At 48.3% G+C, this 23,994-nt stretch overlaps 1 long non-coding RNA gene across 17 annotated transcripts in view; it reads right to left on the bottom strand.

Moving 5' to 3' along the window:
• LOC139360983 (uncharacterized) overlaps nt 1-23,994 on the bottom strand; it is a 178,299-nt gene that overhangs the window by 44,849 nt on the left and 109,456 nt on the right. For 14 of the 17 annotated variants that reach the window (XR_011618557.1, XR_011618562.1, XR_011618564.1 and 11 more), the window contains one exon: nt 16,909-23,958. This is a non-coding gene — a long non-coding RNA (uncharacterized lncRNA). The remainder of the gene's footprint in view (nt 1-16,908; nt 23,959-23,994) is intronic. The other 3 variants (XR_011618568.1, XR_011618566.1, XR_011618561.1) reach the window with 3 other exon arrangements.

The following is a 23,994-nucleotide window of genomic DNA, read 5'->3' on the forward strand; positions in this document are numbered from 1 at the left end:
GTTTCTGGGGGAGTGTTGCGATTGTTGGATGTCAGCCTTTGTGTGTGGCATTGTGTGTTTGTAATTCTCTCTGTGTTTGTGTATGTGTGTTGTAGTATGCTTAAAGAAATGTGGTTAACACATTTCAGCACTTCATTTTTTTGAGTCTCCAAGCCTTTTAGTGGCTTGTCTGTGTGACTCTTCTTGGGCTGTAGGGCTCTGTGTTCACTATTTTTCTGCAGATAATGAATATGCAGAGAATTGGGAGGCAGGCCAAGACCTGCCAGCATCCAAATGACTTCCCTCTGATGAATAAAACCACTCTTCTGGAAACAAGAGAAGCACACTACCCAGAGAAACAAAAACAAAAACAAACAAACAAAACAAACAAACAACAACAACAAAAAAAACAGGCATCTCCTAGGGCCAAAACAGGGACAGATGCTAGAAGTTCAGCCCGCAGGGCCCTTTCAATGTACCTCAAATTGGGTTCTCAGCTGAGCAGGTGCTTCATGTAATGATGGGTCACTCCTCCAACATCCTGGGATTTCAAGCTGGGACATAAAGTGTGAGCAGCAATAAGGTCAGTTAGGGCTGAGGATAAAATCTGGTGAAGGGTGGATGGGGTCCAGCAAGTTCACCTGTAAAAAAAATAAAGACGGAAGACCCAGAAGGTACTTCCAATTTCATCACCACATTCCCTTAATTGCACAAGCAGTCCACACCGTGGCCTAGTGTTCACATAGGACTACTGCAATAAGCAAGGAATGTTTGCACTTGGACACCTGGCTTTCAGAGTGGTCAGGCTGCCTAAGCAGAGGAAAATTGTAAAGGCAGAGCTGGCCTGGTATCGAGAAAAAGATTGCCTGCAATAACCCACTGTGGGACCCTAAAAGTCTCGACCATAGGGCTTTTTTGGGCCATCTTTGTGGTCAGGTTTCTCAGAGAGGTTGGCATTTTGAGATTGTGAGGTGGTCACTGGAAACTACTCTTCTGACTCCATTCCTGAAAGTGGTTGTGTGCAAGAATCTCATCACTTGGTGTTTGGAATATAGTCTGGTGAGTTGTTGAGCGGTCTTTGGGTGATGGAATCATACCTGAGATCCCAGAGGACGGTGTCAGTGAAAGATGGCTGGACCCTTGACCTCACTGCCTTCTTTCATCCTGGGCCTCACAGGGACCTTCTGGGGAAGGCAAGGACCATGACAAAGGGAAGTAAAAGGTGGAGCAGTGTACTCACACCTCGAACTGACCTCTCCTGGGTGCAGATTAGGTTGAGACAGTGTCTCAGAGGCTGTATGTGGTGATTGCAAGCCTTAAAATGGTGCCCAGTAGTGCTTTTAAGGGGTGCTGTGGATCCCACATGAAAGCAAGGAAAAATCAAGGCTCACCTGAGAGAAAAAAAAATGCTTTGTAGTGGAGTCCAAGCAATGTTCAAAGATTCCCATTAGAGAATCCAAAAGCATCCTTCAAAGTGTCTAAAACTCATGCAGCCAGCACGCCCAGAGTTTCTTTTGCTCCCTGAAATCTCTGGCAACCAAACGATCTGTGGCAAGAGGCATTCCCATCCATCAATAGTGCAATGAAAGACTCCCTATGTTATAAGAAATGACGTGCAAATGAAAGTTTAAAAATTCCTAGATTACTGGACAAAAGTTAGACATGGCTGCCTGCTTCTCATCATACAGGAATCTTGCAGCCCTCTGAAAAAAGTGAGAGAACAAGCACTTTTTTATTGGCAGCTGTAAAAGGAATTTATGGTTTTAGAAGTATCACAGCTGCCCAGTCATTAAAACGAGACAGAGTTTTGAAGGAAATACTCATGAAATGGATTCCTATGAGGATCATCCTCTTTGAACTGGGAAACGTTTAGTATGGAAGACATTGAGACAGACCCAGGAAACCCTACGCGACAAGGAATATGAAAGTCTGTAAAAGAAGAGGCAAGTGTGGAGCCCCATCCCACCCAGCATCAATCCACTCCACTTCCTTTTGCCTCTGGGTATGAAAGCTCTCAAATTGGGAATTTGCCAGGATGGCCCTAGTTTGCATTCCAAATACTCCTTGCATTTTTTAGTACTCCTACCTGAACACAGCGCTGCCGTGTGGACTGCTTGTGCAATTAAGCGTATGTGGGGATGCAGACGGAAAGCCCCTTCTGTGTCATCTGTGTTCAACGTTTTTGCAGGTGAACGTGCAGGACCCCTTTCTTTCCTCACTAGATTGTATCCTCACTTCTATCTGATCTTATTGCTGCTCACTCTCTTTTTTCCGGAATGAAATACCAAGACGATGGAGTAGTGCTTCCTCAAGAGGTGAAGCACCTGCACAGACAGGATCTGAATTCGAGGTAAATTAAATGGACACTGTGAAGAGGACTGCTGGTGTCTCTTAATAGGATGGCCACAGGACAATGAAACACAGGGAGATGTCTTTTTTTGGGTGTGGTGTAGTTTTCTTATTTCTAGAAGAGTTGCTTTTATTGCAGTGGGAGGTGATATGGACCCTGGCAGGTCTCAACCAGCTCGTAATTCACTGCAGATTCATGATCCACAGAAAAATAAAGAACACAGGGCCCTGCAACCCAACGCAAGTCATACAGACAGACCAGCAAAAGTCTCCGAGACTCAAAAAATAGAAGCACTGCAGTGCGTTAGCCACATTCCTTTAAGCCAACGCCACTTACAGATACACACACTCACACACATACACATACACAGGCAGACATTCAACAGCCACAACACTCCCACAGAAAAACACAGCCAGGCAGTTTCTGAGGCTGTGTGGTTCTGTAGGAAACCCCGCCTGAGAGAGAGTAACTCCAGGGAACACAGGCGGACTCCACCTAGAAATCACAGTGAGACAAGTGTCAAAAGGACTCATCCCTTCATCGTCTAGGCAGGCTCGAGACATCCTGCCGGGTTTTGTTTTGTTTTGTTATCCGTAGCTATTTCACCATTTATTTCTGGGCCTCTTTTTGATATTTCTTCAGGCTTGCTTTTGTCTGTTCTCTCCTAGGATCATGGGACTATCCCAAGTATCCAACAGAGGAGACAGTTGAGAGTCCATCGCCTACACACATCCACTGAGGTCTCTCTTTGCCAAGTCACAGGGACTTGTCGCTAAACAATGGTGGCATTAATTGTGACACTAGCCCCAGCTGAAAGTTCAGCCCTGGTGGCCTTATATTAGCGCAAGTGCATTCGCGATGCAGGCTCTGGCGCCTTTGCAATCCTGAAAATAGTGTCCAGTAGTGTTCTTGAGGGGCACTGTGGACCACACATGAAAGCAAAAAAATTAAGTCTCACCTGAGAGAATGAGCATCCTTGTCCTGGAGTCCAAGCAACATTCAAAGATTACTGTCAGAGGACCCAAAACCCTCCTGCAAAGTGCAAACAACTTCAACCCTCCTAATGAGACTGCAACCCACAACCTGGAACACAGTCAGCCTACCTGAAGTCCCTTTTGCTCCCTGAAATCCCTGACAGCCAAAAGATCTGTGGTGAGAGGCAGTGCCATCCAGCAATAGCCCAAAGAAAGACTCCTTCCACAATGAGAACGTTCGTGCAGATGAAATGAAACACAGCCTAGATTACCAGTAAAAAACAAACACAGCTTCTTGCTTCTTATTCTCCAGGAATTATGCAGCCCTCTGGTCAAAGTGGGAAGACAAGAGTTTCCTTGTTGGCCACTGTAATGGGCATTTATGGTTTTAAAAGTATCACAGCTGCCCAGTCATTAAAACGTGACAGTGTTTAGAAGGAAACACTCAGGCAATAGGTTCCCATGAGGGTCGTCTTTCATGTACTGAGAAATGCTTAGTGTGGAAGATGTTGAGCCAGATTGAGAAAATGCTAGGCCAATGAGGAACATGGAAGTCATGAAAAAAAGAAGCAAGCGTGGAGGACACATCTCACCTAGCATCAGTCCACCCCACTCCCATTTGACTCCAGATGTGAAAGTCCTCAAATGAGGAGTTTGCAAGGATGGTCCAATTTTGTACCCCAAATGTTCCCTGCACTTTGGAGTACTCCCATCTGAACAGCAAACCATGGTATAGACTGCTTCTGCAATTAAGGAACTGCAAGGATGTAGTTGGAGGCACCTTGTGTGTCACCTATCTTCAACTTTTTTGCAGGTGAAGTTGTGGGACCCCCTCCAATCATCACTAGATTGTATCCTCACCCCATCTGACCTTATTGCTGTTCACACTCCGTTCCAGAAAAGAATCCCAAGATGATGGAGGCGTGCCTGCTGATGACGTAAAGCACCTGCATGGCTGAGAATGGAATTTGAGGTAAATTAGAGTGGCCCAGTGTACAGAACTACTAATGGCTGGTATCTCTCCCTGGGTTGCCAGCAGGACAATAAAACAGAGGGAGATGTCTGTTCTTGGGTGTTGTGTGTTCTTCTTTCTGTAAGAGTGGCTTTTTTTTTTTTTCCTTTTTTTTTTTTTTAGCTGGTGGTTATTTGGACCCCGGCAGGTCTCAGTCATCCTCCCAATTCACTATGGACTCATGATCCACAGAAAAATTAAGAACATGGAGGCTAAGCAGAGATACACAGACAGGCCAAAAAAAGGTTGGGAGATGTCACCCCAAAAAATAAAAGAAGTTCTGCAGTGTATTAGCCACATTCCTTTAAGCAGTCTCCACATACAGGCACACACACACAAACACACGAAGTCATACAAACATTCAGACATGAAAAACTCACAACACTCCCACAGAAACACACAGCCTGGCAGCTTCTGAGACTGTGTGGTTTTGAGGAAAGCCCCACCTGGGAAAGAACAACTTTGGGGAACACAGGCTTGCTGTACCTAGAAATCACAGTGTGGCAAGTTTCAAAAAGACTCCCCCCTACAATGTCTAGGCACACTTCAGTCATCCTGCAGATCCTTTTGGACCTTTAGGGATTTCATTTTGTATTACTGGGGCTCTGCTTGATGATTTTCAGGATGGCTCATGTCTGTCCTTTTCCAGCATCATGAGACTATCTTGAGTCTCCCACAGAGAAGATAAGTGAGAGTTCACCGCCGACCCACCTCCAGGGAGGTCTCCTTCTCCCCCAAGCTGCAGGACTTCTCCCTCGGCAACAGTAGCATTCCTTGTGATGCAAACCAGGGCTCACTGCTCAGGCCTGGTGCCCTGAGACTAGCACACGCCCATTTGCAAGGCAGGCTCAGGGGCGTGGCTGTCAGAGCTATAGTCCTGCCTACGAAGAGGAAAATGGTACAAGAAGAGCCGGCCTGGTATCAGGAATAATGCTGCCAGTGATAACCCACTGTGGGACCCTAAAAGTCTCGAAATTTGGGCCCCTTCAGCCCTTCTTTGTGATTGGATCTCGCTGAAGGAGGAGGCGTTTTGAGACTGGGAAGTGGTCACTGGAAACTCCTCTTTTGACCCCATTCCTGAAAACAGCTGTGCAAGATTCAGGTCTCATGGGGTTTGGAATAGAGTCTGGTGAGTTGTTGAGGGGTCTTTGGGTGAGGGAATTATGCCTGAGGCCTCAGAGGTGGGTGTCAGCAAAATACGACTGATCCCTTGACCTCACTACCTCCCTTCATCCTGGGCCTTGTAGGGGCTCTCTGGGAAAGGAAGGTACCATGACAAAGGCAAGTCCACGGTGGAGCTGTGTTCTCACACCTCAAACTGGCCTGTCATGTGTGCATATGCAGTAGAGATAGTGTCTCATAAGGGTCTGTGACAATTGTAAACCTGAAAATTGTATCCAGTAGCGTTGTTGAGGGGCAATGTGGACCCCCATGTAAGCAAAAAATCAAGGCTCCACTTTGAGAATGTGCTGACTTGTGCTGGAGCCCAGCAATGTTCAAAGATAGTTGTCAGAGGACCCAAAAGCATCCTGCAAAGTGCAAACAATTTCAGCCCCCACAAAGAGACTACAACACACAACCCAGAGCACAGCCAGCCTACTGATGTCCCTTTTGCTCAATGAAATTCCTGGCAGCCCAAAAATCTGTGACAAGAGGCAGTCCCATCTAGCAACAGCCAAATAATAGACCCCCTCCACAATGAGAAAGAATGTGTGGAGGAAATGCAACAGAGCCTAGATTATGACGCAAAAGCCAGACAAAGCTACCTGCTTCTCATCCTCCAGGAATCATATAGTCCTTCAATAGAAGTGAGAGAAAAACAGTTTCCTTGTTGATGACTGTAACTGGAATTTATGCTTTTAAAAGGATCACAGCTGCCCAGTCATTAAAACGTGACAATGTTTAGAAGAAAGCATGCAATGAATTCTTATGAATGTTGTTCTCCATTAACTGGGAAATGTTTAGTGTGAAAGACGTTGAGTCAAACCCAGGAAACCCTAGGTGGGTGAGGAACATGAAAATCAGGAAAAGAAGAGGCAACTGTCGTGGCCACATCCCACCCAACATGAATCTATCTGACTGCCATTTGGCTCTGTGTATGAAAGCTCTCAAACCAGCAGTTTCCCAGGATGACCCCAGTTTGCACTCCAAATATTTCCTGTATATTGGAGTACTCCCACCTGAACATTGGACCTTAGCGTAGACTGCTGGTGCAATTAAGTGAATGAAGGGATGCAGCTGGATGCACCTTCTGTGTCATCTGACTTCACCTTTTTGAAAATGAAAGTGCAGAACCCCATCCACCCCCTCACCAGATTGAATCCTCACCACTCTCTGACCTTATTGCTGCTCATACTCTGTCCCGGAATGAAATTGCAAGATGATGGAGGAGTGCCTTTTCAAAACTTGAAGCACCTGCTCAACTGGTAACTGAATTTGAGGTAAATTCATGGGGCACTGTGGACAGGACTGCTAGTGTGTTGCCCTGGGTTGGCTGCAGAAAAATGAAACTTGAGGAGATGTCTTTTTGTGGGTGTGGTGTGCTCCTCTTCTCTCTAGAAGAGTGGCTTTTTTTTTTTTTTAATCCCAGTGGGCCTCGCCAGTCTCCCAATTCACTGCAGATTCATGATCCACAGAAAAATAAAGAACACGGAGTCGCTCAGCCCAAGCACAGCCACACACACAGGCCACAAAAAGGTTTGGAGACTAACAAAAAAGAAGCATGCAGTGTGTTAGCCACATTCCATTAAGCAGATTCCACTTACACAGACACACGCACACACACACTCACAGAAACACACAAAGCCACACACACATACAGACATCCAACACTCGCAACACTCCCACAGAAACACACAGGCAGGCAGATCCTGAGGTAACATGGTTCTGCAGAAAGCCCCAGCTGGGAGGGAGCAATCCTGGGGAGCACAGGTGAGCTGTACCTGGAAATCACAGAGGGACAAGTTTCAAAAATGCTCACCACTACGTCTAGGCAGGCCTGCAGCATCCTGCAGATCCTTTTGGATCCTTGGATTTCACGGTTTATTCATGGGGCTTTGCTTGACTTTTCTTCAGGCTGGATCATGTCTGCCCTCTCCTAGGATCATGGGACTATCAGGTGAATCACACAGAGAAGACAGGCGAGAGTCCACCACTGACACACCTCTACAGAGTCTCCTTCTGCATCAAGCTTCAGGGACTGGTCTCTAGGCAATGGTGGCATTCATTGTGATGCTAGCCAGAGCTCACAGCTCAGACCTGATGCCCTGATACTAGAGCATGCACATTTGCGAGGCAGCCTCTAGTGCCTGACTTTCAGAACTAACAGCCTGCCTAGCCAGGGGAAAATGGTACAGAAAAAGCCAGCATGGTATCTGGAAAAATCCTGCCTGTGATAACCTACAGCAGAACTCTAAATGTCTCAACCTTAGGGCCTCTTTGGGCCATTTCCATGGTCGGATCCTGCTGGTAGAGTAAGCATTTCAAGACTGGGAGGTGACTGCTCTTAACTGCTTTTCAGAATCCATTCCTGAAAGAAGGTGTGTGCAAGAATCTGCTTGACTGGCAACCAAATTTGAGGTAAATTCAACAGGTACTGCATACAGGACTGCTGGTGTTACTTTCTGGGTTGGCCACACGACAATAAAACAAAGGGAGATGTCTGTTCTTGAGTGTGGTATGCTCTTCTTTCTAGAGCAGTGATTTTTTTTTGTTTTTGTTTTTGTTTTTTTTTTCAGGGGGAGGTGATTTGGATCCCAGCGGGTCTGGGCCAACCTCTAATTCAAGAAGATTCATGATCCACAGGAAAAAAAAAAAAAAAAAAAACACGAAAAAACACGGAGTCCGGCATCCAAGGCAGAGCCACACACACAGGCCACCAAAAAGTTGAGAGACAAAAAATAGAAGCGCTGCAGTGCGTTAGCCACATTACTGTAAGTGAACTCCACTTACAGGCATGCACATACACACACAAACACACGAAGCTACACACACAGACATCCAACACTTGCAACACTCCCACAGAAACACAAAGTCTGGCAGCATCTGAGCCTGCAGGGTTCTGCAGGAAGGCCCCGCCTGGGAGAGAGCAACCCTGGGGAACACAGGTGGGCTGTACATAGAAATCACTGTGGGGCAAGTTTCAACAACACTCACTCTACAACTTCTAGACAGGCCTGAGGCATCCTGCAGAACCTTTTGGATGTTTAGGAATTTCGGGTTTATTCCTGGGGCTCTGCTTGACTTTTCTTCAGACTGGCTTATGTCTTTCCTCTACTAGAATCATGGGACTATCCCGTAGATCCCACAGAGAAGACAGGCGAGTCCACCGCCCACGCACTTCCACAGAAGTCTCATTCTCCGTCAACCTACAGAAACTTGTCTCTAGGCAACGGTGAAATTCACTGTGATGCTAGCCAGAGCTCACAGCTCTGATTTTGTGCATAAGACTAGCGCATGCACATTTGTTAGGCATGTTTGGGCGCCTGGCTGTCAGAGCTGACCTTTCCTAAGCAGAGGAAAATGGTACAAGAAGGGACGGATTTGTATTGGGAAAAGGGCTGACTGCGATAACTCACGGTGGGACCCTAAAATTCTTGAACTTAGGGCCCTTCAGTCCATCTTCGTAGTCAGATCTGCTGGAGGAGGCATTTCAAGAATGTGAGGTGGTCGCTGAAAACTCTTCTGACTCCATTCCGGAAGGAGGCTGTGTGCAATAATCGGGTGCAGTGGGGATTGAAACATAATCTGGTTAGTTGTTGAGGGGTCTTTGGGTGATGGAATCATACCTGAGACGCCAGAGTCATGTGTCAGTGAAAGATGACCAGGCCTTTGTCCTCACTGCCTCCCTTCATCCTGGGCCTCACAAGGTCTCTCTGGGAAAGGTAGAAACAATGAAAAAGGCAAGGTGCAGTGTTCTCTCACTTCCAATTGGCCTCTCACGAGTGCAGATGAGGTTGAGACAGTGTCTCAGAGGCTATCTGTGGCAATTGCAAGCCTTAAAAGTGTGTCCAGTGGTGCTGTTGAGGGGTAATGTGGACACCACATAAAAGCAAAGAAATATCAAAGCTCACCTGAGAGAATGAGCTGTCTTTTGCTAGAGTCCAAGCAACATTCAAAGATTCCTGTCATAGGACCCTAAACCCTCTTGCACAATGCAAACAAACTCAGCCCCCACAGCAAGATCATGACCCACAACCTGGAGCACAGCCAGTCTACCTGAAGTCCCTTTTGCTTGTTGAAATCCCTGGTAGCCAAAAGACCTGCATTGAGCAGTAATCCCAACCTACAACATCCCAATGAAAGACCCCTCCAGAATCAGAAAGGATGTGCAGATAAAATGAAACAGAGCCTAGGTTCGCAGGCAAAAGCCAAACATAGCTGCCTGCTTCTTATCCTACAGGAACCAAGAGGCCCTTTGATAGAAGTGATAGAACAAGAGTTTTCTTGTTGGTGACTGTAATGGGAAACTTCTATTTTAAAAGTATGACAATTGCTCAGTCATTAAAACATGACAGTGTTTAGAAGGAAAAACTAATACAATGGATTCCAAGAAGGGTCATCCTAACTGAACTGGGAAATGTTTATCATGGAAGACATTGAGGCAAACCTAGGAAACCTAGGGCAATGAAGAACATGGAAGTCAGGAAAAGAAGAGGCTAGTGTGGAGGCCACATCTCACCCAGCATCAATGCATCCGACTTCCGATCAACTATGGATATGCTTTCTAAAAGAGTGGCTTTTTTTTTTGCAGGGGGTGGCGATTTGTACTCCAGCAGGTCTCAGTCAGCCTCCCAATTAATTGCAGATTCATAATCCACAGAAAAATAAAGAACACAGAACACTGCAGCCTAAGTAGAGCCACATAATCAGGCCACTGAAAGGTTGGGACACTCCAAAAAAAAAAAAAAAAAAAAGCAGCACTGCAGTACATTAGCCACATTACATTATTTTAATAAGATTTCACTTACAGGCACAAACATACACACACCCACAGACATCCAACACTCGCAACCCTCCCACAGAAACACAGAGTCCAGCTGCTTCTGAGGCTGTATAGTTTTGCAGGAAGCCACACCTGGGAGAGAGCAACAGTAGAAAATACATGCAGGCTGTACATAGAAATCACAATGAGACAAGTCTCCAAAAGACTCACTCCTGCAACATTAGGCAGGCTTGAGGCATTCTGAAGATCCCTTTGGATCCTTAGGGATTTTTGAGGTTTATTTCTGGGGCTCTGCTTAACATTACTTCATGCTGCCTCAAGTCTCCCCTCTTCTAGGGTCGTGGGACTATCCTGTGGATATCACAGAGAAGACAGTCATGGGTCCAAAGCTGACACACCTCGATGGAGGTCTCCTTCTCCGCCAAGCCACAGGGACTTGTCACTAGGCAATGATGGTATTTATTTTGATGCTAACCAGAGATCACAGCTCAGACTTGCTGCCCTGAGACTAGTGCATACACATAGCGAGGCAGGCTTGGGCGCCCGGTTGTCAGAGCTGTCAGCCTGCCTAAGTAGAGAAAATGGTACAGGCAAAGACGGCCTGGTATCAGAAAAAAATGCTGTCTGTGATAACCCACTGTGGGACCCTAAAAGTCTTGAACTTAGGGTCCCTTCAGGCACTCTTCGTTGTTGGTTACCGCTGGAGGAGGAGTTGTTTCAAGACTGTGAGGTACTCGCTGGAAACTGCTATTCTGACTCCATTCCCAAAAGAGGGTGTGTGCAAGAATTGGGTTCAATTGGGGTTGGAATATAGTCTGGTGTGTTGTTGAGGAGTCTCTGGGTGACGGAGTAATACCTGACACCCCAGAGGCAGTGTCACCAAAAGTTGGCCAGGCTCTTGACCTCACTGTCTCCTCTCATCTTGGACCTCACAGGCGCTCTCTGGGAAAGGCAGGAACCACAACAAAGGTAAGTCCAAAGTGGAGCAGTGTTGTCAAACCTCAAACTGGCCTCTCACAGGTGCAGATGAAGTTGAGATAATGTCTCAGATGTCCTCTGTGGCAAATGGAAGCCTGAAAAGAGTGTCCAGGAGAGCTGTTGAGGGGCAATGTGGACTGCCCATAAAAACAAAGAAAAATCAAGGCTCACCTGGCAGAACAAGCTGACTTGCATTTGAGTGCAAGCAATGTACAGAGATTCCTGTCAGAAAACCCAAAATCCTTCTGCAAAGTACAAACAACCTCAGTCCCCACAGGGAGACCACAACTCACAACCTGGACACAAAAGCCTCCTTCAATATACAAACAGTTGTGCTGTTGTGCTCAGCACAAACAACAAGAGCACTACCCACATCCTGGAGAGCAGCCAGCCTACCCAAAGTCCCTTTTGCTCCCTGAAATTCCTATCAGGCAAAAGATCTGTGGCAAGAGGCAGCCCCATCTAGCAACAGCCCAATGAAAAACCCCCTCCAAAATGAGAAAGAAACATGCAGATGAAATTAAACACTGCCTAGATTAACGGGCAAAAGTCAGACACGGTTACCTCCTTCTCATTCTACAGGAATCGTGCAGCCCTCCTATAGAAGTGGAAGAACAAGGGGAGCCACGGTAGCTCAGGCCGGTTGCCCTGGCACTCTGGGAGGTGAGGCTACATGTTTGAGGCCAACCTGATCAACACTGAGTAAAAAAAAAAAAAAATGTGGAAGAACAAGAGTTTCCTTGTTGGAAAGAGTAATTTATGTAACAGCAATTTACAGTTTCAAAAGTATCACAGCTGCCCAGTCATTAAAATGTGACAGTGTTTAGAAGGAAACATTCATGGATTTTCATGAGTTTTGTCCTCCGTGAACTGGTAAGGGTTTAGTGTGGAAGATGTTGAGTTAGAACCAGGAAATCCTAGGCAGACAAGCAACGTGGAAATCAGGAAAAGAAGAGGTAAGGGCGGAGCCCCATCCCACCCAGCATCAATCCATCCCACTCCATTTGTTCCAAGTTTGTTCCAGGTATGAAAGTCCTCAAATCAGGAGTTGGCAAGGATGGCTCCAGTTTGCCCTCCAAATGTTCCTTGCACCTTGGAGTACTCCAACCTGAACACCAGGCCATGGTGTGGACTACCTGTGCAATTAAGGGGATGTGGGGATGCAATTAAGGAAATGCAGGGATGCAGTTGGAAGCACCTTCTCTGCCATTTGTCTTCACCCTTTTTGCAGGTGAAAGTGTGAGACCCCATCCACCCCTCACCAGAGTGTATCCTCACCCGTATCTGATCATAATGTGCTCAGACTCTCTGTCACAGAATGTAATCCTAATGTGATGGATAAGTGCCCCCTCAAGACGTGTAGCACCTGCTCAGCTAGGAACCAAATTGGAAGTAAATTCAAGGGGTCCTGTGGACAGTACTGCTACGATCTCTTCGTGGGTTGACCCAAGGACAAGAAAACACCAAAAGATGTCTGTTCTTGTGTGTAGTGTGCTCCTCTTCTTTCTAAAAGAGTGGCTTTTTTGCAGGGAGGTGTTCTGGACCCCAGCGGGTCTCAGCCAGCCTCCCAATACACTGCGGATTCATAATGCCTATGGAGACAAAAAAACATGAAACCCTGCAGCCCAAGCAAAGCAACAGAGACAGGCAACCAAAAGGTTAAGTGACTCAAAAAAGAAAAAGTGCTGAAGTGTATTAGCCACTTCCCTTTAAGCAGACTCCACTTACAGGCACACATATACACACTCACACACAAATCCACATACACGCAGACATCAAACATCCACAACAGGCCCAGAGAAACACACAGCCCAGCAACTTCTGAGGCTGTGTGGATCTGCAGGAAGCCGCACCTGGGAGAGGGCAACCCTTGGGAATACAAGCGGGTGGTACCTAGAAATCACAGTGGGGCGAGTTTCAAAAAGACTCACCCCTACAATGTCTAGGCAGGCTTGAGGCACCCTGCAGATTTTTTGGGGTCCTTCGGAATTTCATAGTTTATTCCTGGGGCTCTGCTTGGTATTTCTTCAGACTAGCTCACGTCTGCCCTCTCCTACAATCTTGGGACTATGTCGTGGATCCCACAAAGAAGACAGGTGAAGGTGCACGGCCCAACGCATCTCCACGGAGGTCTCCCTCACCTACAAGCCACAGCGACTTGTTGCTAGGCCACAGTGGCATTCATTGTAACACTAGCCAGAGGTCATGTCTCAGGCCTTATGTTCTGAGACTAGCGCATGCACATTTGTAAGGCAGGCTCAGTCACCCAGCTGTCTGAGCTGTCAGCCCGCCTAAGAAGAAGAAAATGGTACAGGCAGAGTTGCTCCATGATGTGAAATGCAATTAAGGGAATGTGGAGATGCATTTGGAAGCACTTTATGTGTCATCTGTCTTCATCTTTTTTGCAGGTGAAAGTGCAGGACCTTATCCGCCCCTCACCAGATTGCATTCTCACATCTACCTGACCTTATTGTTGCTCACACTTTCTTTCTCAGAATGGAATCCTAAAACAATGAAAGCATCCTCACCCTAACGGACCTTATTGTTGCGCTCACTTTCTTTCCCTGAATGAAATACTAAGACAATGAAAATGTCTCCCCTCATGATGTGAAGCATCTGCTCAGCTAGTAACTGAATTTGAGGTAAATTCAAGGGGTCCTGAGGACTAGACTGCTACTGTCTCTTCCTAGCTTGGCCACAGTACAATGAAACACTGGGAAAATATCTGTTCTTGGGTGTGATATGCTCACCTTCTTTCTAGAAATGGGGCTTTTTTTTTTTTTTTTTTTGCAAGGGGAGGTTATTTGGACCCCTGTGGGTCTCAGCCAGTCTCCCAATTTATTGAGGATTCATGATCCACAGAAAAATAATAAACATGGAGCCACGAAGCCCAAGCAGAGACAGACAGACAGGCAACCAAAAGATTGGCAGACTCAAAATAAAAGAAGCGCTCCAGTGCATTAGTCACATTTCTTTAAGCAGACTCCACTTAGAGGGACACACACACATACAAAGCCACAAGCATGCAGACATACAACACCTCCAACACTCCTATAGAAACTCACACCCTGACAGCTTCTGAGGCTGCATGGTTCTTCATGAAACACCACTTGGGATGAAGAAACCCTGAGGAACACTGACAGGCTCTACCTAAAAATCGGTAAGGTAAGATGAAAAAGGAATCACCCCTACAATGTCTAGGCAGGTCTGAGGCATCCTGTAGGTTCTTTTGGATACTTAGGGATTTTGCAGTTTATTCCTGGGGCTCTACTTTCTTCAAGCTGGCTCCCATCTGCCGTCTTGTCGGATAATGGGACTGCCCCGTGGATCTCATGGAGAAGACAGGTGAGAGTCCACCTATGACTCACCTCCACGGAGGTCTCTTTCACCAGCAAGCCTCAGAGACTTGTCCGTAGGCAACAGGGTCATTCACTGTGAGGGTAGCCAGAGCTCACAGTACAGGCCCGGTGTCCTGATGCTAACACATGCACATTCATGAGGCACCCTTGGGAGCCCGGCTGTCAGAGCTGTCAGCCTGCCAAAGCAGAGAAAAATTGTACAGGCAGAGCTAGTCTGGTATCAAGAAAGGCTGCCTTACATAACCAACTGCGGGACCCTAAAGTTATCGACCATAGAGTCCCTTCAGGCCATCTCTGTGGTCAGGTCTCACTGGAGGAGAAGGAGTTTAGAGACTGTGAGTGGCCACTGGAAACTACTCTTCTGAGTCCATTCCCAAAAGAGGCTGTGTCCAAGCATCAGGTACTCTGGGGATTGGAATATAGTGTGGTGAATTGTTGAGGGGTCTTTGGGTGATGGAATCATACTTGAGACCCCAGATGAAAGAAGGCTGGGCAATTGACCTCACTGCCTTTCTTCATCCTGGGCCATGTGGGGATCCTCTTGGAAAGGCAGGAATCATGGCAAAGGCAAGCCCAAGGTGGAGCAATATCCTCACACCTCGAACTGGTCTCTCACAGGTGCAGATGATGTTGAGAGAGTATCTCAGAAGCCATCTGTGGTGATTGTAAGCCTGAAAAGTGTGTCCAGCAGTGCTGCTGTGGGACAATGTGGATGCCCCATGAAAGCAAAGAAAAGTCAAGTGTCACCTGAGAGAACAACCTGACTTGTGCTGGAGTCCAGGCAATGTTCAAGATTCCTGTAGAAGACCCAAAAGCCTCCTGCAAAGTGCAACAACCTCAGCCCCCACAATGAGACCACGACCCACAACCTGGAGCACACCCAGGCTATATAAAATCTCTTTTGATCCTTGAAATCCCTGTCAGCCAAAAGATGTGTGGTGAGAGGCAGTCCCATCCAACAGCAGCCCAATGAAAGACCCCCTCCACAATGAGAACGGATGTACGGATAGAATGAAATAGAACCTAGATTGCCAGGCAAAAGCTAGACACGGCTGCCTGATCCTCATCCTACAGGAATCATGCAGCCCTCTGATAGAAGTGGGAAAGCAAGAGTTTTCTTCTTGGCAGCTGAAATGGGAATTTACAGTATTAGAAGCATCACAACTGCCCAGTTATTAAAAATGTGACAATGTTTATAAGAAAACATGCAATGGATTCCCATGAGAGTTGCCCTCCATGAGGTGGGACACATTTAGTGTGGAAGACGTTGAGGCGGACCCAGGAAACCCCAGGCCACCAAGTAATATGGAAGTCAGGAGAAGAAGAGGCAAGTGTGGAGATCACATCCCACCCAGCATCAATCCGTCCCACTCACATTTGGCTCTAGGTATGAAAGCACTCAGAACAGGATTAGCCAGGATAGTCCCAGTTTGCACTCAAAATGTTCCGTGCACGTTGGTGTAATCTCACCTGAACATGGAGCCAGGGTGTGAACTGCTTGTGTAATTAAAGAAATATGGGGATGCAGTTGGAATCACCTTCTGTGTCATCTGTCTTTACCTTTTTCACACTTGAAGGTGTGGGATCCCTTCGCTGCTCACCAGATTGTATCCTCACCCCAACTGACTTTATTGCTTCTCACACTCTCTGTCCCATAATAAAATTCTAAGACAATGTAGGAGTCCACTTTCACAACGTGAAGCACCTGCTCAGCTGAGAACCAAATGTGAGGTAAACTCAAAGGGCTCTGCAGACAGGACTGCTAGTGTCCCTTCCTGTGTTGGCTGCAGAACAAGAAAACACTGGGAGATGTCTGTTCTTGGGTGTGGTATGCTCCTCTTCTTTCTAGAAGACTGGATTTTTATTGCAGGGGGAGGTGGTTTGGATAGCAGCGGTTCTCAGCCAATCTCCCAATTCACTGTGGATTCACGATCCACAGAAAAATAAAGAACACGGAGCCCTGCAGCCTAAGCAGATACACAAAGATAGGCCCTTTGTGTATCTGCTTAAAAGGTTGGGAGACTCAAAAAAATTAAAAAAAAAAAAAAAAGAAAAAGAGAAAGAAGCACTGTAGTGCGTTGGTCACATTTCTTTAAGCAGACTTCACTTACAGGCACACACACTCACAAAGCCTCATACTCACACATACGCAGATATTCAACACTCACAACACTCTCACATAAACACACAGCCCAGCAGCTTCTGAGACTGCATGGTGCTGCAGGAAGCCAGATCTGAAAGAAAGCAATCCTGGGGAACATGGGCAGACTGTACCTAGAATTCACAGTGGTGAGAGTTTCAAAAAGACTCACACGAGTGTCTAGGCAGGCCTGATGCATCTTGCAGATACTTTTGGATCCTTAGGAATTTTGCAGTCTATTTTGGGGCTCTGCTTGATGTTTCTTCAGGCTAGTTCACGTCTGCCCTCTCCTAGGATTATGGGATTATGCCTTGGATCCCACAGAGAAGACAGGAGAGAGTCCACCGCTGATGCACCTCCATAGAGATCTCCTTCTCCATCAAGTCTCAGGGTCTTGTCGCTAGGCAATGGTGGCATTCACTGTGGCTCTAGCCAGAGCTCAGAGATCAGGCCTGGTGCCCTGAGGCTAGCTCATGTGCATTTGTGAGGCAGGCTTGGGCTCCCCAGTGTCAAAGCTGTCAACCTGCCTAAGCAGAGGAAAATGGTACAGTTAGAGCCTGTTTTGTATCAGGAAAGATATTGCCTGTGATAACCCACACTCTGGGACCCTAACAGTGTTGACCTTAGAGCCTCTTTCAGCCATCTTTGTGGTCAGGACTCCTGAAAGGAAGAGGCATTTTGAGACTATGAGGTGTTCGCTGGAAACAGATCTTCTGACTTCATTCCCGAAACAGGCTGTGTGCAAGAACTGGGTCTCATGGAAATTAGAATATAGTCTGGTGAGAGGGGTCTTTGGGTGATAGAGTCATGCCTGAAACCCCAGAGGCATGTGTCAGCAAAAGACGACTGGGCCCTTGACCTCACTGCCTCCCTTCATCCTGGGCCTCACAGAGGCTCTGTGGGAAAGGCAGAAGCCACGACAAAGGCAAGTCCAAAGTGGAGCATTGTTCTCAAACATAAAACTGGGTGCTTACTGGTGCAGATGAGGTTGAGGCAGTGTCTTAGAGGCTGTCTTTGGTGATTGAAAGCATGAAAATGGTGTGCAATAGTGCTGTTGAGGGGCACTGTGGACACCCCATGAAAGCAAAGTCTAGGTGCACCTGTTAGAACAAGATTACTTGTGCCCAAGTCCAAGAACATTCAAAAATTCCTGTTAGAGGACCCAAAAGCCCCTACAAAGTGCAAATAACCTCAGCCCCCACAACAAGACCTACAACGTGGAGAACAGCTAGTCTACCTGAATTCTCTTTTGCTCCCTAAAATTTCTGGCAGCCAAATCATCTGTGGTGAGAGGCACTCCCATCAAGCAACAGCCCAATGAAAGACCCCCTCCACAATGAGAACGGTCACGCAGATGAAACGAAACAGAGCCTAGATTATCAGGCAAAAGCCAGACATTGCTGCCTACTTCTCATCCTACCAGAATCATGCAGCCCTCTGATAGAAATGAGAGAACAAAGTTTCCTTGTTGGTGGCTGTAACAGGAATTTATTTTTTTCAAATTATCACAGCTGCCCAATCATTAAAATGTGACAGTGTTCAGAAGGAAACATTCACGTAATATCCTTCCGATGACCATAGTCCTCCGTGAAGTGGGAAATGTTTAGTGTGGAAGACGTTGAGTGAGACTCAGGAAACCCTAAGCCGACAAGGAACATGGAAGTCAGGAAAGGAAGAAGGAAGTGTGGAGGTCACATCCCACCCAGCATTAATCCATCATACTCACATTTGGCTCCAGGTATGAAAGTCCTCAAATCGGCAGTTTGCAGGATGGACCCAGTTTACAGTCCAAATGTTCCTTGCACTTTGGAATACTCCTACCTGAACACCAGGACATGGTGTGGACTGCTCATTCAATTAATAAAATGTGGGGATGCAGTTGGATGCATGTTCTGTGTCATCTGTCTTCACCTTTTTTTGCAGGTTAAGGTGCAGGACCCCATCCACCCCTAACTACATTGTATCCTCACCCCCATCTGACAATTGCTGCTCACACTCTCTGTCCCAGAATTAAATCTCAAGAAAATAGAGGAGTGCCCCTTCATGAAGAGAAGCACCTGCTCAAGTGTGAACTGAATTTGAGGTAAATTCAAGGGGCCCTGCAGACAGGACTGCTAGTGTCTCTCCCTGGGCTGGCTACAGGACAAGAAACAATGGGAGATGTATGTTCTTCAGTGTGATGTGCTCCTGTTCTTTCTAGCAGAATGGCTTTTTTTGCAGAGGGAGGTGATTTGGTTTTGATGGGTCTCAGCCAGCCTACCAATTCACTGCAAATTCATGATCCACAGAAATATAAAGAACACAGTGACTCACAACCCAAGGAGAGCCACACAGACAGGCAACCAAATGGTTGGGATAATCAATAAAAGGAAGAGCTGCAGTGCATTAGCCACATTCCTTTAAGCAGATTCCACTTACCGAAACAAAAAAAGACACTCACACACTCACCACAGCCACACACACATGCAGACATACAACACTCGTAACACTCCCACAGAAACACACAGCCTGGCAGATTCTGAGTCTGTGTGGTTCTTCAGGAAACTCCACCTGTGAGAAATCAACTGTGGAGAATACAGGAATATCTGGAAATCACAGTGGTGTAAGTTTCAAAACACACACGCCAACAACATCTAAGCAGGGCTGATGATCCTTTTGAATCCTTTTGAATCCTTAGGGATTTAACAGTTTATTCCTGGAGCTCTGATTGATGTTTCTTCAGGCTGGTTTACATCTGTCCTCTCCTAGGTTCATGGAACTATCCCGTGAAGATAGGCACAGAGAAGACAGGCAAGAGTCCACCACCAAGGCACCTCCGTGGTGGTATCCTTCTCTGCCAAGCCACAGGGTCTTGTCCCTAGGCAATGGTGGAATTTATTTTGATGCTAGTCAGAGCTCACAGCTCAGGTCTGGTGTCCTGAGACTAGCACATGCACATTAGTGAGGCAGGCTCAGGCTCCCAGCTGTAAGAGCTGTCAGCCTGCCTAACCAGAGGAAAATGATACAGGCAGAGCTGGCCAGGTGTTGGGAAGAAAGCCACTTGTGATAAACCACTGCAGAACCCTACAATTCTGGACCTTAGACCTCTTCAGGCTTTCTGTGTGGTCAGGTCCCACTGGACAATGAGGCATTTTGAGACATGAGGTGGTGGCTGGAAAATACTCTTCTGACTCCATTCCTGAAAGAGGCTGTGTGAAAGAATCATGACCCATGGGGATTGGAATATAGTCTGGAGAGTTGTTGAGGGGTCTTCAGGTGATGGAATCATACCTGAGACCCCAAAGGTGGTTGTCACCAAAAGATGCCTTGCCCCAGGTCCTGCCTGGACCAAGGGCGACACCAGCCTCCACCTCAGGAGGGAGTAGGACTGGCTTGACTGCTATCCCTCCCACACCATGAGGCATCCATGCTCAATTGAGCATTGGCTCAATGCCCATGCTCATCTTGGCCGCATCGATGGCACCCAAGGTGGGTGGCCCAAGCCTCCAGAGAACCCCTGGACCCCCACAGCCCCTGCTGCTCAAGCCAGGGAAGGACAACCTGCATCTGCAGAAGCTCCTGAGGAAAGCAGTCTAGAAGAACACAAAGCAGGGTGCAAACATCCCCCCAATTGGGGCCTTCCACACCTCTCTCTCCCTTGTGAGTGAGGCCAGCCACAACCAGGAGTTCACAGCCCTATACACTGCTGAGGGCCCACACCCTGCTGAAGCCCCACACCTTCCTGAATGCCCCACCAAGGCTCCCTGCATGGTGGCTGACCTAACCCACTCCCCGCACACCCCCATCACCCACCATATGGTGTCACCATTTCAGAAGTCCACATTCTTTTTCAGCCTCACCCAGTGCAGGATTCTAACTACTCACTTCAAAGCCATGAGGCCCCAGATTGCAGCCCCAACACCAGAACCTGCCCAACCTCTTGGTGGCTTCATCCCTGTCTCATCCACCATGGCTGAGTTCACCCACATCACCCAGGTGCACATTCAGCTGATAACGTCCCCACACGATGGGACCACTGAGCACCCCAGGAGAGTCCCAGAAAGGGAATCCAATAGCCAGGACAGAGATGCTGATTCATGTTCCCCCAGGGACGAGCCCCTGGTCATGGTGGCTCACATCTGCCTGCTGCCCACTGCAGCCCAGGCTGTCAGTCTCTGGCCTGTGCAGTCCCCTGTACCACGGCTGCCACCAGACTTCCAGGGCTCAATTCCCAGAGAGGCTACAGCAAGGGTTTGGTACCTCTAGCCCCGACCTGCCATACACTGGAGCTCTCACCACACAGTCTCACCCTGTGAGACCTGGCAGAGAGCACCTGGAGGAAACCCTGATAGATGGCCCCGCCACTGAAGCTAAGTGAGTATCCAGCCCTGCCTGGGCCACATCCCCTGCCCTATCATCAGGCTCTTAACTATGCTCTGTTTCCAAATTTCAGCCCAAGCCCTGGCTCAGTGTCGAAGTGGCTCAACAAGCAGCTGTAGGAGGCCCAGGAGTCTCTGTGCCCAAGGTCGCATCAGAGCCTGGAGCCAGAGATGCAAAATGGAGCAAAATATGCCCACCACCACTGCACCCCGTCCATACCTCTCAGGCCTCCAGTTTTTGGGATACCTTGCTATACCATATGTCATAGGTAGAGGCCTGAGGGTGCCTGGTGGGGCCCAACGGTGGGGAGCGCACCATGGCCAGCCTCACTTGCCTGCCCTTCCTGTACCAGCCTGGCTTCAATGCCCTGAAGCTGCAGGAGGCCAGCCAGCCCCCTCCCATAGTCCACTCCCTCCTGGAGCTGAACACCACACCCAAGAACCTCAACTACACAATGACCAGCTGGAGGTTCCCATGAAATAGCCTGAAAGGACTCCAGGGCCCAGGACCATGGGGTGAACAGAAGAGAGGGCTGAGGCTTTAGTTGGGGGCCCATAGTTTCTGCATAAGGATGTACCATGGCCCAAAAAGCACGGGGTGCAGGGCAGTCTGAGAAGGGGACAACCGGGCACAGGAGGGTGCCACAGGGATGTCAGGATGGTAGTCAGGAGGCGGGTCAAGTGGACAGGGCAGAGTGGGTGAGCTAGAGCACCTAAATTGTATTGGTGTGAGGGGCACAAAGAAGAGGTCAGCGTTGAGGTGTGGGATAGGGGCCTTGGGATGAAAACTTTAGGTAAGATAGCAGAGGATTGCACCTACTGACCTAGCCTGGGTTCCTCAGTGTCCTAGACCTTGCATCGTTCCTCCGTTTGGCTGTCAAAGGATTGGGGGCAGACATCTGCTTGCTGAGGCATGGGTATGGTCAGGCTAGCTTGGCCATCAGCATCAGGAGCAGAGTCAACAGTTTTGCTGTCTGTGCTTTCTGTTGTCAGAGCCAGACCCTGGGACTAGGGGGAGCCCCCAATCAGCGTGGGACTTAGCACTGATACAAATGCTCAGGGGCAGGCAGGGAGGGGCTCATTATGGAGTGGAGGAGGGCCCAGGATGACGGCTTTCACTGCCAACATCTGCTTCCCCCACATGAAATGACAGCCTGAGAGGGCAGAACTAGAAGAGTTGTCTCGTGGGAGAGAGAAGGTCTCAGCATTGGCCATGCCCAGGCTTTGACAGCTGGATGAAAAAGGAGCCCTCACTCCAAACCATGTGATAACAGTTTGGCCAAGTAGGGTGGAGAAGGGGCTGTGGCCTCAGTAGGGACAATGGAGGGGCCCAGCCAGCAGTCAACCAGGCTTTGTTGGGGGTTGCCTAACATAGGAGAGGGACACAGAGGTACCAGAAAAAGCTTCAGCTGCAGCTGCTTGAGAGTCAGGATTTAGCAGCGAAAGATGGTAGGAGGCCTACTGCCCCACTCTTGGGTGTGATGGGTGCTAGAAATGGAGCACAGGGCCCAGGTCACTAATATATGTTTGTTTAACCATGGCAACTGTCTAACTGTCTGCAACATGGGTTGGGAAGGGTATTAGGATCCCTGAATGGCCCTCGGCTAGGACAAGGGAGTAGGACCTTAGTTCCTGCCCCTCTATGGATCCCCAGCACACAGATAGGCTGGGAACCCGGGCTCCATGCCATCCACTGCCTTCAGTGCTAGTTCTTTGGTGGCCAGGCTGTGCCTCACTCCCCTCATGAGCCCTGCTGGGGCTTTTGAGGAGTCCCAGATGGGAGCCTTGAGCTTCCCTGGTGGAGCAGTGGCTAAGTCGGGCTGACTCTGGTAAAATTAGCCAACTTTGAATCTGGCGTCAGGTGAGGGAGGCGGCATGTGTGCAGGGCTGGGAGACTGAGCTGGTCTGGGTTCTGGCTAACTCTGGGTGCACCCTTGAAGACTGCAACAGAGCTCCAGGCTCCCTACAGGACACCAAGTTCTCAGCACAGGGCATGTTTGTGCACCTTGTCCCATTCTGTGAGTTGCCGGGGACTCACCAAGATGGGAGGCCTATGGAGCCAGGACCCCTTCCGCAACGACCTTATCATACTTCCTATGCCTGGTGGCCACGAATGTATACCTGTTCCTAGATGGGGAAGGAGACCAAGAGCGAAGGTGACAGCCAGCAGAAAGGAGATGATGCTGCCTCTGCCTCTGGGAAACCCTCTCAGGTGCACAGAAAAGCTCCTCTTTGCCCTCCCCTGCTGCACCCACCCTGATTGCACTAACCACATTTAGGCTCTACCTTAATTGTTGATTAGGACTGGGAGCCTCCCTTCTTTTCCCAGAGGCTTTTCTTGCTCATGTCTCCAGCCACAATATCCTTGGGGCATCAGAAGGATATGTCACAAGTGCAGACCCCTGCATCTTAGGGATTAGAAGCCCTGGATCCTTCTCTCTCGCCTTGCCTAACTGCCCAGGGGGCCTGCCTACCTAACCGTTTTCTGTGTGATCCCAATGGAAGAGGCAGGGAATGGAATACAGTTGCCATCTACCTCCACACAGCCAATACAGTCTTTGACACCCGCAACAGTGAACCCAACAACCCTACTGCAACGCCTCAGGGTTCTGTCTACACACATTCATCCTGGACAGTCCCATGCTTGACTTAACAAGAAAACCTGGCCTGCTGCTAAACTCCCAGGTGCTGGCTCTGAATTCCAGCCTTACCCCGGGAGAGGGCCTTACCTTGCAGGACGGGCTGTTGGCCACAGATTGAGCCTTCACCTCACCTGTCTCCCACCGACTCTTGGTACTGGCCACAGGTCTTGGGCAGCTTTATGGAGACATGGCAAGCTAGCTTAGGGGTTGGGCCGGTGGTCTCTGGAAGAGGCAAAGGATCAGGATTACCTTAGTGAA

This window comes from Macaca nemestrina, chromosome Y (genome assembly GCF_043159975.1).
Source record: "Macaca nemestrina isolate mMacNem1 chromosome Y, mMacNem.hap1, whole genome shotgun sequence".
In the NCBI taxonomy this organism is placed as follows: domain Eukaryota; kingdom Metazoa; phylum Chordata; class Mammalia; order Primates; family Cercopithecidae; genus Macaca; species Macaca nemestrina.